The sequence below is a fragment of the Dendropsophus ebraccatus genome, chromosome 7, assembly GCF_027789765.1.
Source record: "Dendropsophus ebraccatus isolate aDenEbr1 chromosome 7, aDenEbr1.pat, whole genome shotgun sequence".
Taxonomy (NCBI): Eukaryota; Metazoa; Chordata; class Amphibia; order Anura; family Hylidae; genus Dendropsophus; species Dendropsophus ebraccatus.
The window spans coordinates 45,517,409-45,536,477 of NC_091460.1; the positions used below are offsets into that span (position 1 = coordinate 45,517,409).

At 41.3% G+C, this 19,069-nt stretch overlaps 1 protein-coding gene across 5 annotated transcripts in view; it reads right to left on the bottom strand.

Moving 5' to 3' along the window:
- The window catches only part of LDB2 (LIM domain binding 2), a 263,357-nt gene that overhangs the window by 132,794 nt on the left and 111,494 nt on the right, over window positions 1-19,069 (bottom strand). The gene's annotated exons all lie outside the window — the stretch shown is intronic.

The following is a 19,069-nucleotide window of genomic DNA, read 5'->3' on the forward strand; positions in this document are numbered from 1 at the left end:
CAATATAAACTCTGTGTAAAGTGAAAAAATACTGTACATGGAAACCGTCTTACCTTTACAGTAGTTATTGCGATCGTTTACTCCTTCTGATCTCAGAAAAACAATAGGCAATGTGCTATTACACTGAACGATTAGTGAAAAAATGTGGAACTTGAGCGAACGAATGTGGAATTACAGCGAACGATTAGTGATACTTTTAGGTTCAGATCTAAGGGTACTATTAAACGGAACGATAATCGAACGATTCGGCCGATTATCGCTCCATGTAATAAATACAACGATCAGCCGATGACAACGATCATCGGCTGATCGTTGATATAGGTTCTGACCTATCTTCGTCGGGCGCACCGCGCACCGCTACGTGTAATGGCGGTGCACGGCCGGCGACTGACGATTTACATTACCTATCAACATTTCAGGGCTGCTCCTGCAGTCTTCTCCCCGGGTCCCACTCGCTCTAGCTTCAGAGCGGCCTGTGATTGGCTGAGCGGCCTGTCAGCTGACAGGCTACTCTGAAGCTAGAGCGTGCGGGACCTGTGGAAAAGCGGACCACAGAAGCAGCCCTGGAGCGTGGATAGGTAATGTATGTAGTTTAAACAAGGGCTGCAAGGACATCGGTATCTAGCAGATCGCTGCTTGTTTACAGGTATTATTGGGCCCCCATCGGCCCATGTAATACCACCCTAAATCAACGATTAATGACATACGGACGATTTTTCGATCATTGCCTGCAATTACACAGAACGATTATCGTTTAAATTTGAACGATATAACGATTCATCGCACGATAATCATCCCGTGTAATAGGGCCCTAAAGATCACATGGTTTAGCCAGCCAATGAATGCAGATGTCTTTGTTTTTTTTCCAGTCCTGTGAGCTCCTAGCGCCTGCCTACCCCCCCCCCACAGTAATTGGTTAAAAAAAAAACAACGCACATGCGCATGCTACGCCTTATTCACTGAGCTGCTGCAAATTAAAAGATCAATTTTTTTCTACCCTAACCAAGGCACCAGGCGCATTTTAAAAGACACAACTGAGAAGGACTTAGGGTACTATTACACACAGCGATTTTTCAACGTTCAACGATTATTGATAAACGATCTCAAACGACCGCTATGGCGAACTACCTGAAATCCTTCGCCCAATTACACGAAACAATGATCGTTACTTATGATCATTATTGCGTTCATGGCTACTGCGAACGCCCAAACGATGTCTTATTTCATGTGAACGACATCAAACCACTAACGATTTCTCGTTGGTCGTTTAATCGTTGTCTTCTATTACACTAAACGATGCCACATAAGATGTTGCTGTCACTAACATCTGTAGTATATTGTAAACCTATCTTGGTAAAGGAGCCATATACATTACCTACCTGCATAAGAAACTATGACTAAGAAGCAGCAGAGCGCAAAATGCATTAGAGGAGGTTATCTTGTAGATTTAATGTAATACCTGACGTAAACTACCTGCGCCAGAGCCGGAGATCGCCGAACCTCTTCCAAGCAGCCAAGCGTCTCATCGGAGAGGGTCGGAGACGCTCGGCTGCCGGAACAGCTTCGGGAGAATGAGAGAGGCTTCGGCAACTTCCAGCGTCTCTGTTATTCTCCCGAAGCTCCCCTGGCAGCCGAGCGTCTCTGAGCCTCTCTGATGAGCTGCTCAGCTGCTAGGGAGAGGTTTAGCGATCTCCGGCTCAGGTAGTGTACGTCACGCTGCCTGTGGTGGGAACAGTACCGGAGGCGCATTGAGTCCGGAAACGGGCCCTAGGTGAGTTGAAGGTTTGGTTTTTTTTATAGTGGTCGCCCCATACAGTGGGGATGGGGCCATTTTTGAGCCCTCCACCTTATAGGGGTGATTATACCCAGCGTATAAGATGACCCCCGACTTTAACCCTTTAAGGACATGGCCCATTTTCGTTTTTACGTTTTCGGTTTTTCCTCCTTGTGTTTAAAAGGTCATAGCACTTGCATTTTTCCACCTAGAAACCCCCATGACCCCTTATTTTTTGCGTCACTAATTGTACTTTGCAATTACAGGCTGAATTTTTGCATAAAGTACACTGCGAAACCAGAAAAAAATTCGAAGTGTGGTGAAATTGAAAAAAAAAACGCATTTCTTTTATTTGGGGGAAATGTGTTTTTACGCCATTCACCCTGGGGTAAAACTGACTTGTTATGCATGTTCCTCAAGTCGTTACGATTAAAACGATATATAACATGTATAACTTATATTGTATCTGATGGCCTGTAAAAAATTCAAACCGTTGTTAACTAATATACGTTCCTTAAAATCGCTCCATTCCCAGGCTTATAGCGCTTTTATCCTTTGGTCTATGGGGCTGTGCGAGGTGTCATTTTTTGCGCCATGATTTGATCTTTCTATCGGTACCTTGATTGCCCATATACGTCTTTTTGATCGCTTTTTATTACATTTTTTCTGGATTTGATGCGACCAAAAATGCGCAATTTTGCACTTTGGGATTTTTTTGCGCTGACGCCGTTTACCGTACGAGATCAGGAATGTGATTAATTAATAGTTCGGGCGATTACGCACGCGGCGATAGCAAACATGTTTATTTATTTATTTATTTGTTTACTTTTATTTAAAACCTGGGAAAAGGGGGTGATTCAGACTTTTATTAGGGGAGGGGGCTTTTTACTATTAACAACACTTTTTTTTTTTTTTTTACACATATACTAGAAGCCCCCCTGGGGGACTTCTAGTATATACACTGTGATCTCTCATTGAGATCTCTGCAGCATAGATATGCTGCAGAGATCCATGAGATCGGCACTCGTTTGCTTTCGGCTGCTGCAGCCGGAAGTAAACGAGTGCCGAGCCGAGGACGGCGCCATCTTGGACGCGTCCCCGGCCGGCATCAGTAACGGAGATCGCTCCTCCGGGACAAGGTCCCGGAGGAGCGATCTCCCCCACTAGACACCAGGGAAACGTTGCCTCCGGTAATCGGAGGCAGCTGTCAACTTTGACAGCTGCCTCCGATTAGCTAATTAGCGGGCACGGCGATCAGACCGTGCCCGCTAATAGCGGCGGTCCCGGGCTACACGCGGCACCCGGGATCGCGGCACTTCAAAGCGGGGCCGCCGCGCGGCCCCGCTTTGAAGTGCAAGTGAGGACATAGGACGTACCGGTACGTCCTATGTCCTTAAGAGGTTAAAGCGTAACTTTCATATTTTCTTTTATTGCAGAAATCAGTAGTATAAGCGATTTTAAGAAACTCTGTAATAGGTTTTATCAGCCAAAAAAGCCTCCTTCTGTACTCAAGAAGCAATCTCCCAGCCTCCCCCCCTGACTTCTTATCTGTGCATTATCAGGCAAACTCGTCTTCATTACAGAGAAGCCAGTTAAGACAGGTTCTGCTCTCTCCATTCTATCCTTATGGAGGGGGGAGGGGCCGAGGGAGATGAGGGAGCAGGAAGAGGTGACATGAAGGTCAGCTGTTTGTAGACTGTCTGGGCACCTAAACCGCAGGATTCTGGGGTCAGAAAGGTCAGTGCTTATCTATGAACTTACTGAGAGAAGATTGCAGGGTGTTGTGCTGTGCAGGACTGCTCCGTGCTCAGTCACTCCTAACAGCCCCTCCCCTCTCCATAGCCACATAATGGACACAGAAATCCTGCTTCATCTGAAGGGAGGGGGGAGGCTGGGAGATTGCTTTTTCAGTACAGAAGGAAACTCTTTTGGTTTATAAAACCTATTACAGAGTTTCTTAAAAATCGCTTGATCTGTTGATATTTAATGTTTTCAAAAAAATGGCCCTGAAATTACAGTTACGCTTTAACCCCAATTTTTCGGGGTTAAAAAGTCGTCTTATACGCCGGAAAATACGGTATATACCTTAGGTCTGTAGTATTATCTAGTCAATAGTCAATAGTAATATATAGAAATATAGGTTAGGTCTATAGCAATATAGAAATATGAGTAAGGTCTTTAGTAATATATAAATATATAGGTTAGGTCTATTTTAATATATAGAAATAAAGGTTAGGTGTGGTTTATCTTTAGAGTAATAAGGAGGCTATTATAAGTTATAACTATAGGGAAAAGAAGCCGGCTTCATCTTACTCCTTTTATGTGTCTTATGCTGTCAGTCACTTGTCATTTTCTTAGACATCAACAACAGGCGCCTGACCAGGCTGTCAGGATACGACTCTCGCTGTCCAAGAACGGCAACATCTACATCCTTCCATTCCTGAGTCAGACGGCTATGATGCCCAGCTGAGATGACAATTATGACTCCGGGAAACATTTCCTCTACATATTTTCATTTTACACCTCAAGATAAAAAAAATATTCCCACTTACGTGGTATCTGCTTTATATTATTAGCAGAGTGTACAACGTCTGTGTACAATGTATGCTTGTGCATTGCTTTCCTGAATTCAGTGGTTAAATGAGTTGTCCAGCAACTAAAATAAATTTTTAAAAAGCTCAAAATTTTGCAAATAATTAAAATAAGTAATATTCTTAACAAAACCCAATTCAACTCTTCACTGGTCCCTCACTAGTCTACTTTCCGGGCCCTGTCAACACATTGACCTCATATAGACAGGAAATGAGTCCGACAAAAGTAGAAGCTGAGAGAGGACCCAGTAAACACTGAAAAGGGGGGGATTAGTAAGATATGATTTCTTTTATTATCCTACTATTTATTACACTGTTGTAAAGCAAATATACCACTGGTACATCGCTTTTTTTTGTTTTTTACATGAATAGACAGATGCTTCCTGTTCCTATGCACAGCATTGATCTATTACTGAGCACCGGTTGGGCATGAAGCATTGCAGGCAGGCCAGCCGGCCCCAAGTGTGACGAAACCCCCTTCCCTTTGTTACATGGCTTCATTGGAATCAATGGAGCCGCTTCACAGAGGGGAGGGCGGATCATAACAGTGCTTCATGCCCAACCGGTGCTCATTAAAAGACCTGGAAGGCACCTGACTGAATATGGAGGGTGCATACTGACTGCACATGCACTCCCCTCTATTTCCTCCTAAAACCTTATCGTTAGCAGCTGCCAGGAAAGGGTTAACAGTTACTGTGAGGCTGTAACTCCTCCCCACACCCCTCTCAGACACAGCTCCTGGGGGTTTCCTATGAGCTCTGTGGCCAATAGGCTGGATTCCCTCCTTGCTCTAACCCCTCTCTCTGCCTTTAGGAGCCTGAACTTCCTCTTCCTGCCCTCAGTCTCCACAGGACTGACCTGCAGCCGGTTTGCCCACCCGCCCTCCCTTTTGATCTTGGTTTGTCATGGTGTTTTGTTTCTTTTTGTGCTTTCTTTTTGTAATTATACATCAGTCACAGCTGGCAAAAATTACCGGCTAAGCAGGCGTGTTGGGTTAGTAAGGTGGACTTGCACGGCAGGAGTCTGTCGTCCAGCATACCCCTTTACACCCCTCGGTCTAAGAGTTCGGCACTCTGAGAAATAATTAAAAGCTGTGGCCGATCACCACCCAGCAAAAGTTATATCGGTGTCTGTGTCTTTAATCCTGGCAGCTATGCTTATTAATTATGGTGGCTCTTTGCTTTGGGTCTATGTGCAGTCAGTGCCGTGCGTGGGAACAGGGTGGTGGTTAAAAAAAAGGACTGCAGCACTGGCATCCCCACATTGGCACCACTCTATTAATGTAAAAAAAAAAAAAGCGATGTATCAGTGGTACATTCGCTTTAAGATATTTTTAGTGGTTGGAAAACGCCCTTAAAGGGAACCATTCACCCCGTGGCCCCTGGCAGAAACTGACATACAGTGACATAAAGGTCAATATACTTACCACATCGCTCTCGGTCCCGTCCCGGATCCCATTGTTGACACTGAGAAATCGACGATTCTTCTTCTCGCGCCCATTATGGTAATGAGTGCCGCCGGGTCCGAAGTCCAGCCTTCTCCCCGCCGCCGACACTTGATTGACGCCGGGTCCTCTTCCTCCTTGTCTTCTTTCTTCTCGCCGGATCTCGCGCAGGCGCCGTGACAGTCGTTTTCGGCGCATGCGCAGTTCACAATTGAAGCCGCTCCGCAGCTTCACTGTTTACTGCGCGTGCGCCAATTGGCTCGAACACGTATCCTGTTTACCGCGCAGGAGCAGAAGAGGTGACGAGACCATCGCAACGGCGCCTGCGCGGGAATTCGTCAGAAGACTGAAGACTGAAGACGTCAATCAAGTTCCAGGAGGCGTGGATGGGCGGCGACGAGAAGAGGACCTCATGAATAAGTTGGACTCGTCCGTCGTTTCCTATGGACGTTGGACTCATCTCATTACAATAATGGGCGGGAGAAGAAGAATCAGCGATTTCTACGTGTCAAAAACGGGATCCGGAACGGGACCGGGAGCGATGTGGTAAGTATATTGACCTTTATGTCACTGTATGTCAGTTTCTGCCGGGGGCCACGGGGTGAATGGTTCCCTTTAACTCAAGACAGGAGGCATAGACCACTGACATGGGGTTTGCCACTGCTACTTCCAGTCTCTCATTGCTCATCTCCTCTGCCTGCTTCTGAGAGCTGCCTGTCTCAACCAGTGATTGGCTGAGTGGCCTGCCCTGATCTCCTGAGTTAGAACCAGGGAAAAGAGATAAAAAGCAAGGATCTGGAAGGATCCAAAATGGGGTTGGAGGTGGGTAAGTATAGCTTTTTTTTCTTTTCTATACATCTCCAGCATTATATAAAGTTGTTGGGGATAGTGGAATACCCCTTTAAGGTAGCTTCACACACACCGTATCGCAGCGGATTCAATCTAGATAACTGAACACAGCATCAAATCTGCTGCAGATCTGCTGCGCGTCCTGCACATGTGAATGCACCCTTAAAGTTTATGCTGGATTACACACTTGAAAAAAAAACAAAACTGTGTCATGGTGACCCCTAGTCTCGATTTTGAGCTTCTTTAAAGCTTAGAGAGAAGTCTATTGTTATGGCTCTTCATGCTAATGTAGGTGAATAATAAGCTGCTGCTGTACAACCAGGAGAAGTGGTGCTGATACTTTCATCTACTTTAATATATTGGGGATCTCAATTTAGTAGACTGTGCTCAAAAAATGAAAGATCACTCAAGGATCTAAGACAACTATAAAGGTGCCAGAAGGTTCTGTTACTGATCTTAGAAAGATAATATTGATAGCTTTTTGGGGTTTGGCTGTGGAGAGAATTGTTGCACTAATGCTGGTTGTTGCATTGATAATTACCACATATAAAAAGCCCTTAAGAGAGGGCATGTGGCCTCTTCTGACCTATGTAATTTAGTAAACTCTTGGTTTTTTTTACCTAATAATCCTTGAACTTCCTTTTTTACATCTCTGTGTTGTGGTTTTCCTCTAGCATTACTCCTAGAGAAGTTTGACTAAATAGCCAACTGGGTGTTACCAGTTGAGGGTGTGTTCCTGACATGGGTAGCTTTGATTGGATAGTCTCAGACAAAGTAATGACACCCCCCTAACTGGTCACACCCAGTTGGCTACTAATAAATATATTAAGTTATTGTAAAGCTTTCCCTTGATGTTTCAGGTTTTTCATCACACAAATAAAGTAATAAAAAAATATATATATAATTTTGTATTTATATTAAATTAATGTGATATGGTGTTATATAGTGTTATATAGTATTAGAATGTCTTTACCATCAAAACTATTGCTCAATCTCAGCTTCATTTCAGATTACAGGTCACCCTAGAATGATGTGTTTTGCTGCCAGGCACCACCATTATCGTCCATTATCTTTAGGGCAACTGTTGTGTTTTTCCTGTAGCTCTGCACAGCGTTATATTCGTTGCTTCCCCTAGATGTCCTGTGGTGCAGTACTCCAAACCTGAGAACCAGGCTCTGTACTTCAGCTACTACAGGTTGACAGGTTCTGGTAGGTGAGATAACAAAGAAGCAGAAAACCCTGTTTTGATGTTCATGGTGTTGGTGTAAAAAGATACATGGATCCAAGGACAAAAATCTGTTTCTGTCATTGTATATAGTGTTGGATTGAGAAAGGAAAGAACTGACTGTGATCGTTAAAATATATGGTATTAGAAGGCAGGAAAACATGAAGTAAGATTGTGTGCCTGGCTTCATTCTTTATACTCATCTCCCAGCTAGACAAAAATGCTAAGAGATTTCTGCAGTGCCCCAGAGCTGGTGTCTGCTGCTATATAAAGCAGGTATAGGTCAGGACTGTGTGTGTATAGGCTCTGGGGCTGAGGGGTGTAGTATGCTGCTCCCACCACCAGGTGTCACTGTATTGTGTATCTGACGTTGCACAGCTGAAGGAAAACATGATAAAGGGTTAACTGTGAGCTATATTGATCTACTGTATATATTTCTCTATTATTGATGCCTCTGCAAGATTTTTGCTATGCACAGTAATCCCTGCGCTAGATACCTTGCAGTGTTCTTATAACCTAACCCAGCAGGTATTCTTACTATTTCTGCCCAAGTAGATTTTCCATGAAGATGTATATGTAGTGAGGTTGGAGCTAGTTGGTGTGTGTTGTTAGTTGAAGAGTTTGGGAGAAACACTACACAAGAGAGCCTACTGAGGAGGTTCTTCCAGGGCCTGGCCTGGAGGCCAGGATCCATATGTGGGACATGCAGATACTATTTTCCCGCACACTTCTTCCCTAGCTATGGCTGGCTAGAGTACCTCACGGTTGCACCCAAAATTTGCTTCAAAGTTAGACAAACCTGCCTAATGAAACTTTTGAAAAGTTTTCTCATCTCTAATATACACCCATCAACAAAGTTCTAGCTAGGCTTTTCTTCACCAACAACAGAGGCTCAGTTTACTGGCCTAGCTTTGTAACTGGATTCCTTAGCTGCTATGTCTTGTTTATTACCCCCTTGCCCCGCTAGCCTCCTTAGCTCCACCCTCACCCACCAGTAATTAGTAAAAGAAGCAGCAGCATATGATGGAGGCCTGATCTAGGACGGCCACAGAACTGTGGCAAAGTTGTAGGTTTTAGGGTGTTATGTTGGCAGCCTCCTTCAAGCTTATCTCTGGAAAAATGATGAAACTAAGGCCCCATTCACATCATGGTTCCTGCACATGTTGCAAGTATACATCATCAATGCATTAAAAAGGTTTGCCAATGTATACTGCAGAGTTAATCCTATAATGTATTAATGGTGACTTGAAAGTAAACTGTATCCGTGCAGGGATCAAAGCCGGGTCTCCTGCACTTTTGGGTCCTACACAAACAATGATGAAGTTGCAACATCTGATCCTCAGTTCTCCCAGGAAATAAGCCACAGTCAGAGGTATCTGGCAGCGGCTTACTCTCCTCTTCCTGTATGCTCAGCCACACTCAAGCATATGTATGTCGGGGGAATAGTTGATGAATGACAGCCATTGAAGGTGTATGGCCACATTTACACTGAAAAAAGAATGGTCACATAACGGTCCATATGTACCACCAAGGTCCAAAAAAAGTTCTTTTTTTTTAGTTTGCATTCAATTTAATGGAAGGAAAATCAGACAGAAAACATTTTACATAAAAATAATGTTTTATTACTATATATTTCTAAGTCTTGGGCTAATAAGGTTCAACATAAACCGTGGACTTTCTTATTAGTCAGCGACTTTCCTGCTTATCTATACTTATGGTTTATCTATACTTCTAGTTTCTGCTATTCTATACTTTTTTTCATTACAACAACAACAATAAGAAAACTATTTTATGACCAAATAAAAATGGAAAGACTAGTCGATAAGTTTTGCGTGTGGTAGAATCGGAGGTTGCAGACGAGTGTTATAAAGTCATGTTCACGGCCTCTTCCTCTCGTCTCCATTCCCTTAATTAAGGACATAACAAATATGTTGTGACAAAGAAAACGCCTGCACTGGGAACTAAATGGGTTTGTAGAGACATAATGCGGATAGTGATACGGGGTTAAAAATTCACATCTGTCTGACACACAGGCAGAAGATATTACCCATGACGGGCACTGTCATTTATCACAGTACAGTTCCAGCTCCTGGTGAACAGCACAGCAGTTACTCTAAGAACAGAGCGACTTTAATAAGTTAGCAGAGCTCTAGGGGAGCAGACATAACAGTTGCACCCAGGCCCTGTGCCTTAGGGGGTCCAGTATTATAAGTGGCAGTATGTTGGTTAGACTCCTTTGCAGTTTTTGTGGTCCATGAGTCGCTGCATGGAGGGGCCCTGAATGGCAGCACTTACAGTCTTTGTGATTCACAGATCCATAGACATTAATTCTCTCTTTATAATAAAAAAAAAAATCAGGTCTTATCTTCTTATATATGAATTTTTACTTTCTGTTAAAAATGTATAGCCTGTACATTATAAAGTATATACCTAAAGCTACAAATTTTCTGGCGTATAAGACAACCCCTAAATTTTACAGTTAAAATATAGAGTTTGGGATATCCTTGCGGTATAAGACTACCCCTCTTCCAACGCACACCAAATAAAAATTAATAAAAAATATCAGACAGCAGCGAGATCTGAGAGGCAGAGAAGGAGGCACAGTAATACCGATAGGATACAAGGGGGGGGGGGCAGACGGGTAATAGAGGTGTGTTTTTCTGGGCACAGCGCCACTCTACCATATCTCTTTTTTTCCATTTCCTGGATGCCTGCGGCTTGCTCTGCCCTTCATACGGCCCCACATGCAGCTCCTCCCCCCAGACTGCAGATTCTCTAGTCTGGTATTTAAGTTTTTTAGCACCTGCCCTATAAGAGAACACCTGACGTATAAGATGACCCCTGACTTTTCAGAAGATTTTCCTGGGTTAAAAAGTAGTCTTATATGCAATACCGTATGATTCAACAAACATCATCTGAAGATAGTCATGGAATTGTTGGGCAAATCAACATGCCAGTACTCATGGTAGGCTGACAAGAGAAGCCTTCTTTCTTTATTAATACTCTTATCACATAATATTTGAGGTAAATGGCGTGAATTATAGGGAGTATTTACTAGCAGTTTCTATTTTATTTTATTTTATTTTTTGCTTTTTTCCCTTCACATTTGTCAATAGAAATCCATAAATCCGACAAAGAATGTAATTATTTGTAATATAAACACAGCTAAAAAAATGACATTAAAAAAAGCATATACTAATGCATACTGTTTTGGGGTTGGGAAAAAATGCTACAAAAACAGCATCAGAGTGCCCTCACACTTGTGGGGGTTTTTTTTGCAGCGATTTTCCGGCCTCCAAAAAATGCCCCCCAAAAAAGGCAAAGTGGTACATGGCTTTCCCCCTGATGCGTTTGCTTTTTTTCAGCTGTTTTTGTCTTTATGTGTGAATAATCTTTTTAGTGGTTTAGGTGTTTTTGTGTACACCCAAATGGCTGAATTTCTGCTTCCTCTGCCATCATGTGACATAGTTGCTGGACCAAAAGGGTACAAAAACACCAGGGAAATACCGTAAAAGACATACACACAACAATGGTGTTCAATTCCCATTGAAGCTTATGAAAGAAAAATGCCACAGTTTATCACTGTGCAGCGGCGCGGGCTGAAGCGCTGGAGGTGGCCGGCCTTCCCCCAATGCGGGGAAACCTCCGCCCCTCTATGACGCAGAGGGGTGGAGGTTTCCTCCCGCTGGGGGCAGGCCGGCACCTCCAGTGCTTCAGCCCGTACATGGGAACCGGGCGATGGTTAAAAAAAGGACTGCGGCACAGGCTTTCCCATGCCGGCACCATTCTATTCATGTACAAAGCTGATGGTACAATTACTTGTACCAGGCAGTGTGAAGACAGAAATGACATGCCAAAAGTATGGTTGAATGAAACCCAAAGGTATAATAACAACCAGAAAGCCATAAAATAAATCACAGCAGCAAATCACTAATCACTATTTTTTTTGCAGATTTTTCCAAGAATTCTGAAAAGAAGTAAAAAATAGTCAATAGGTAAAATTCTGTAACATAATACTTTTCATGGCAGATTAAGTGCTAAATTTACTCACAACATGAATTGAATTGAAATTTTAAAATCCACAATTTGTCAATTTGTGTTTGGATTGGAATTTTGCAGCACAGCTGCAAAGTGAGTACAAGTCATTATACTTTTCCTCTCTCTCTCTCTCTCTCTCTCTTTATTTTCCCTACTCCTAATCTTGGCTTAAGAATATTTATGAAAAATTCTGGTCAAAATACCTAAGTGTAAACGAGGCTTAATTTCCTATCATATTCGGCAGCAGCAATTATTGAGGAGAATCTGTGCTTGCGCTATTAGGAAGCAGATGAGACCACTGTCCAATGATCTTTGTATAGCGATTATATTATGTTCTTCATCTGGAAAACTTGATGTAAATGTTGCATTTTTAATGACTAATGAGATAATGTTTCCCAACAATACAATCCTATATTCTGTGCCTAACAAGAAATATATTCTCTCGATGTATATAATGGCCGGTGATCCTGTGTATGTATTTTTAGGTATATCCCATGATTATGGTAAACCTGGGCTGTGCAGTATATACAGCTGGTCGCTTGAAATTTGAACTTATGTATCAAACAGCGACACCATACATCACAGGGGGTTTGATACAAACAGCTGATTTGATCAGCAGCCATTCAAAGGAAGACAAAAAGGCAATTGCCCAGGAACATTCACCTCCTGATCTTCTCAAGCTTTTTTTTTAATATTCCCAGCAGCAAGAAAAAGAGTTGGAACTCATCTTTTCTTGGAGTTGTATCTACCGGATCTGCTAGCTAAAAGAAATCCACTGGTCAAGAGAGGGAAGTTTAAAGGCCGAAACGATTGAATTGGAATTTAGACAGATAATTGTCTTGTGTAATAGAAGTCATCGATCAGCCGGCATGAATTGATCGTTGCAGTCGTTTGTCATTCAACATGTTGAAAGAGAAATGACTAATATAGCGGCGATCTTCTGCAGTCGCAGCGTAGAATAGGAGCGGCGGCAGCAGACCACTGCTATCTGCTATGGGCTGCCTGGACGATCTAGCGATCACCTGGGCAGCCCACTCACAGCCAGCCCTGTACTCACCCGCCTGCTGTCGCTGCGTGTAATAGTGTCGGCGACGAGCGTGGGAACGAGGAGCAAGCGAGTGCTGACAGCTTTTGTTTGCTCCTCTCAGTCACCCTGTGTTATAGGGGCTTAAGGAGTTTACTGCCACCACAAAAAATTTAGCTATGGGCTCAGGTTGGCCACTGCAGAGCAAACAATACCCATTCCACCAGCCCACACACAACATCCACTCAGTCAATCATTAGCCATAGTGGTGACCTCAGCCAGGAATCATACAAGTGACTAAAACATATTTTTTCTTAGGCTGGGTTCACAGGCTGTTTTTTCATCCTTTTTTTTTTTTTTTTGCAAAATTAGAAATAAAAATGGATTAAAAAACCTAATGTATTTGTGTGCTACCGTTTTGATCCGTTTTTCTATTGACCATTCTAAAAAATATTTATCAAAATTGGGTGAAAACACATAATTTTTTTAGCGTACAAAAAAAGACCGTTTTTGTGTACACTAATGGAAAAACGGATCAAAATTGATGCACATAAATATATCAGTTGTTTTATCTGTTTTTGTTTTTTTTGGGGGGCAAAAATGCTGTGTGAACCCAGCCTTATTATAAAGCTGACTATAACTACCCTAATATTTCTTGTTCATAAATGTAAAAAAACCTACTTCTAAGTGAGGACTCCTCTCTAATATGGCACCATATTCAGAATTTTCTCTATGGGATACATAAGGGATTTAACAGTATAAAACCTCAGTATGCTTTAATATTTAATCAGAAGCATGAAGAGGTAAGGTACGGCTCCATAGACTGCTATTGGTACAGAATTTAGGCTTTCTGCAGACTGGCTTTTCTAGACAGCAAGGCTTAGGAGTAATATTGCCGGTCATTCCTTTCACTAACACTTTTATCATGCTCCAGCTTTTCATGTGTGACAGCTGGGAAAGGTGTTTGCCAGCATTGTTCTTCAACTATTGGTGTTGTAACTGGCACTCCTTATGTTTTTACACTTCATAGATTAGTTTTATTAGATACCTATAAAATAAGTCAAACATCATTAAACTGAGTATGTTCGTTGGATAGAAAGAACTTAAAATGCATGTACTATAATGAGAACATAGGATGGACAACGCAGCCTGTAAATTCTGTAGTATTAGTATTAAATGGAACCCTTTTTTTAACCAAATTACATATTTAGTTACAGTAAATGTAAATGTGCAAACCACATGTACTGTTAAAATGATACAAAATTAAGTGCAGAGTCTTAGAGTAGAGTAGAAAGTTAGGTTACATTAGGAAAGCCATATTTCAGGTTTTGGTTGGAAAATTACTGACCGAAATACTGTGTGTGATCCTGAAGCTGCATCTCATAGGCACGCACTGAGACTCCACAGTGGAAGTTAGAGGACACAAGGTATTACTTATCTGTCAGTATTGAAACTCTGCCCCCTCTGTCTCTGCAATATTAGAGGTATCTGTAGGTTACATTAGGAGAACCATATCTGATGGGAATAATGAATCAAGATGGCAGACTCCTCATCATTGGCAGATCAACTACAATCAGTATCCACAAGGCATACCTAAGAGGCTCTATATTATTGTTTAGTAATGACCAAGTCTTGGATCTTAAGCAAAAACACACACAAAAAGGTATTTTGGAAAAAAAAATCCACAATTTTATTTGCATTTCTAATGCAATGGACTGTGCAGAAACAAACATCTATGAGCTGATATACTTACAGGGATACCAATGTTATCTATCGATCTATCGATCTATCTTTTTATATCTATCTATCCAATTAGAAATGGAATCCATGATTCTAGTTTGAACATTGATATAGTAAAATTGTAAACTTGTAAAAAGTTTATTACGCATAGATTTATGTTAATATGAACAAACTACTTGAGCGACATTACATATAGTACATCACCATTTAAAGTGAATTTACCATCAGGTTCATTCACTTTAAGTGTAGCATATCAATAGAACAGCGCCGGTTTATTACTAGGCAATGGCTAGGGCTGAAGTACTGGAGGCGGTCCGGTCTGTCCTCAGTGGGAGGAAAACCCCTCCCCCTGTGATGCAGCTCCATTGATTCTAATGGAGCTGCGTCACAGAGAGGCAACGCCATTCTATTAATATGTTACACTTAAAGCAAATGTACCTGATGGTACATTTGCTTTAAGATGTATTAATATATCCAGGAAAGTTTCAATATTTATGTGACTTATTTAAGCTAATATACAAGAATTAAACATTTGTAGCACTGTTCATTTTTTGTCTGAGAGGATCACTATATTGTCTCCAGAAGACCACTAACCATAACAAATTCCAAAAAGTAAAAGCGTTACGTCAGCGACTCCTTTCTTTAACTTCTCTTCAATTTCTCATACTGCAATTAAAACTGAGAAGAAATGAAGAACAAATCTCAGGGAGTCCCAGATCAGCCATTTCCTCCTTCTCACTAACCTACTGTGCATGCAGCAGCTTTTGGATAAACTATATTGCATCATGTAAAAACTGAAATTATGATCCAGCAACAGTGCAAGACATCTAGGGGTCGGCAGCAGGGTGGGGATTTTGGTAGGTAGGAAGGGTCCTGGAAAAGAGAGGAATCATTGTCTGGGTAGTAAACTCAACTCTCTATAATATGGGTAGCAAACTCGAAGAAGTCTTCATGCTGGTCTGGGTCAGATGGACTTGATGAGAAAAACTAACAATACTCAGATTGTGTATGCTTGTTCTTGGGTTATGTTTCTACACTGCAGTTTCCATTGTTTAGACCACTTATTCAGTAAAGCTAAATCATTTTCCATATTACTGACACCTCCAGGAATATCAACCCTATTGCACACTTTTCTGTCATCAGCAACAGACAATCCTTACCTACCAAACCTTCTCATATGTCACTATCCTTACCTACCAAACCTTCTCCTATGTCCCTATCCTTACCTACCAAACCTTCTCCTATGTCACTATCCTTACCTACCAAACCTTCTCCTATGTCACTATCCTTACCTACCAAACCTTCTCCTGTGTCACTATCCTTACCTACCAAACCTTCTCCTATATCACTATCCTTACCTACCAAACCTTCCCCTATGTCACTATCCTTACCTACCAAACCTTCTCCTATGTCACTATTCTTACCTACCAAACCTTCTCCTATGTCAATATTCTTACCTACCAAACCTTAACCTCCTATGTCACTATCCTTACCTACCAAACCTTCTCCTATGTCACTATCCTTACCTACCAAACCTTCTCCCATGTCACTATCCTTACCTACCAAACCTTCTCCTATGTCACTATCCTTACCTACCAAACCTTCTCCTATGTCACTATCCTTACCTACCAAACCTTTTCCTTTGTCACTATCCTTACCTACCAAACCTTCTCCTATGTCACTATCCTTACCTACCAAACCTTTTCCTATGTCACTATCCTTACCTACCAAACCTTCTCCTATATCACTATCCTTACCTACCAAACCTTCTCCTATGTCACTATCCTTACCTACCAAACCTTCTCCTATGTCACTATCCTTACCTACCAAACCTACTTCTATGTCACTATCCTTACCTAACAAACCTTCTCCTATGTCACTATCCTTACCTAACAAACCTTTTCCTATGTCACTAATCTTACCTACCAAACCTTCTCCTATGTCACTATCCTTACTTACCAAACCTTCTACTATGTCACTATCCTTACCTACCAAACCTTCTCCTATGTCACTATCCTTACCTACCAAACCTTCTCCTGTGTCACTATCCTTACCTACCAAACCTTCTCCTATATCACTATCCTTACCTACCAAACCTTCCCCTATGTCACTATCCTTACCTACCAAACCTTCTCCTATGTCACTATTCTTACCTACCAAACCTTCTCCTATGTCAATATTCTTACCTACCAAACCTTAACCTCCTATGTCACTATCCTTACCTACCAAACCTTCTCCTATGTCACTATCCTTACCTACCAAACCTTCTCCCATGTCACTATCCTTACCTACCAAACCTTCTCCTATGTCACTATCCTTACCTACCAAACCTTCTCCTATGTCACTATCCTTACCTACCAAACCTTTTCCTTTGTCACTATCCTTACCTACCAAACCTTCTCCTATGTCACTATCCTTACCTACCAAACCTTTTCCTATGTCACTATCCTTACCTACCAAACCTTCTCCTATATCACTATCCTTACCTACCAAACCTTCTCCTATGTCACTATCCTTACCTACCAAACCTTTTCCTTTGTCACTATCCTTACCTACCAAACCTTCTCCTATGTCACTATCCTTACCTACCAAACCTTTTCCTATGTCACTATCCTTACCTACCAAACCTTCTCCTATGTCACTATCCTTACCTACCAAACCTTCTCCTATGTCACTATCCTTACCTACCAAACCTACTTCTATGTCACTATCCTTACCTAACAAACCTTCTCCTATGTCACTATCCTTACCTAACAAACCTTTTCCTATGTCACTAATCTTACCTACCAAACCTTCTCCTATGTCACCAATCTTACCTACCAAAGCTTCTCCTATGTCACTATCCTTACTTACCAAACCTTCTCCTATGTCACTATCCTTACTTACCAAACCTTCTACTATGTCACTATCCTTACCTACCAAACCTTCTCCTATGTCACTATCCTTACCTACCAAACCTTCTCCTATGTCACTAATCTTACCTACCAAACCTTCTCCTATGTCACTAATCTTACCTACCAAACCTTCTCCTATGTCACTAATCTTACCTACCAAACCTTCTCCTATGTCACTAATCTTACCTACCAAACCTTTTCCTATGTCACTATCCTTACCTACCAAACCTTCTCCTATATCACTATCCTTACCTACCAAACCTTCTCCTATGTCACTATCCTTACCTACCAAACCTTCTACTATGTCACTATCCTTACCTACCAAACCTTCTCCTATGTCACTATCCTTACCTACCAAACCTTCTCCTATGTCACTAATCTTACCTACCAAACCTTCTCCTATGTCACTAATCTTACCTACTAAACCTTCTCCTATGTCACTAATCTTACCTACCAAACCTTCTCCTATGTCACTTACATACATATTAAAAAGGACAGGACCTAAAACAGACTCTTTTGGCACAGGACATAGTGGCTTTGTACAACTGGTTTCTTACCATGTTACAATCACTACATAGGTGTTTTCTTCTTTGTATAGAAGTTTTTATTCAGAAACAGCATGGAAGTATTATTGAGTCACTATGTAGTGGTAATAATAGTGGACCTGGTATAGTATAATTTGATAACTATATATACACCTATGTGTAGGGTAGGGGGAACATATGCCTTGGGACTTGTGCCCTTTATCTTATAATACCCTTACAATGCCCCTAGAAGCACTAAAGCGCTGCAACTCTCTGAAGACCACCTTCACGTATGACTGTATCACTGACTAGCTGTGATGATTTCTGGCATTTGGGGCCTCTCCTTTAATACTACCCAGGGCCACAATTTCTCTAAATCCACCCCTGTTTACTATATAGAAGTAAATGATTTATTCCATATATGTTCATAAAATAGACATTTTGCATACATAGTGGAAAATATTATGCTCATGTGAATCATTTCTGCCTTTGGCAACAAGCCCAGAGGGTCACAATAAGTTCATTAATGTATAAAGCTCACTGTGTAGTATATATGGCTATAAAATCTATATATTAAAAAAAATCTGCCCCTGTATACAAGAAAAATCAGCATTTCCATAACAGAGTATTTTAGCATTTCTATATAAATTAGGTAAAACTGTACTTCACCTGGTATATTGTGTTACTTGTCTATTTGACACAATCAATAGGAAATACAAGAACAATATTCAGAGTATTTCAGAAAGAAGATTGCTGGCACGCGATAAATATTTAATTAGCATTTTCCTTTTATCCAGTCTGTTATATAGTCTTATAGACTTTTAAACTACAATAGTAAAAAAAAAAATTAATAATATAGAAAAAATAGAATCTGAAAAAAAGTAAAAGTAAATTTTGAAATATTAGCATTTGTTTTAAAATATACTATATTTCTAAATAATATATAAATATATTATATATTTAATT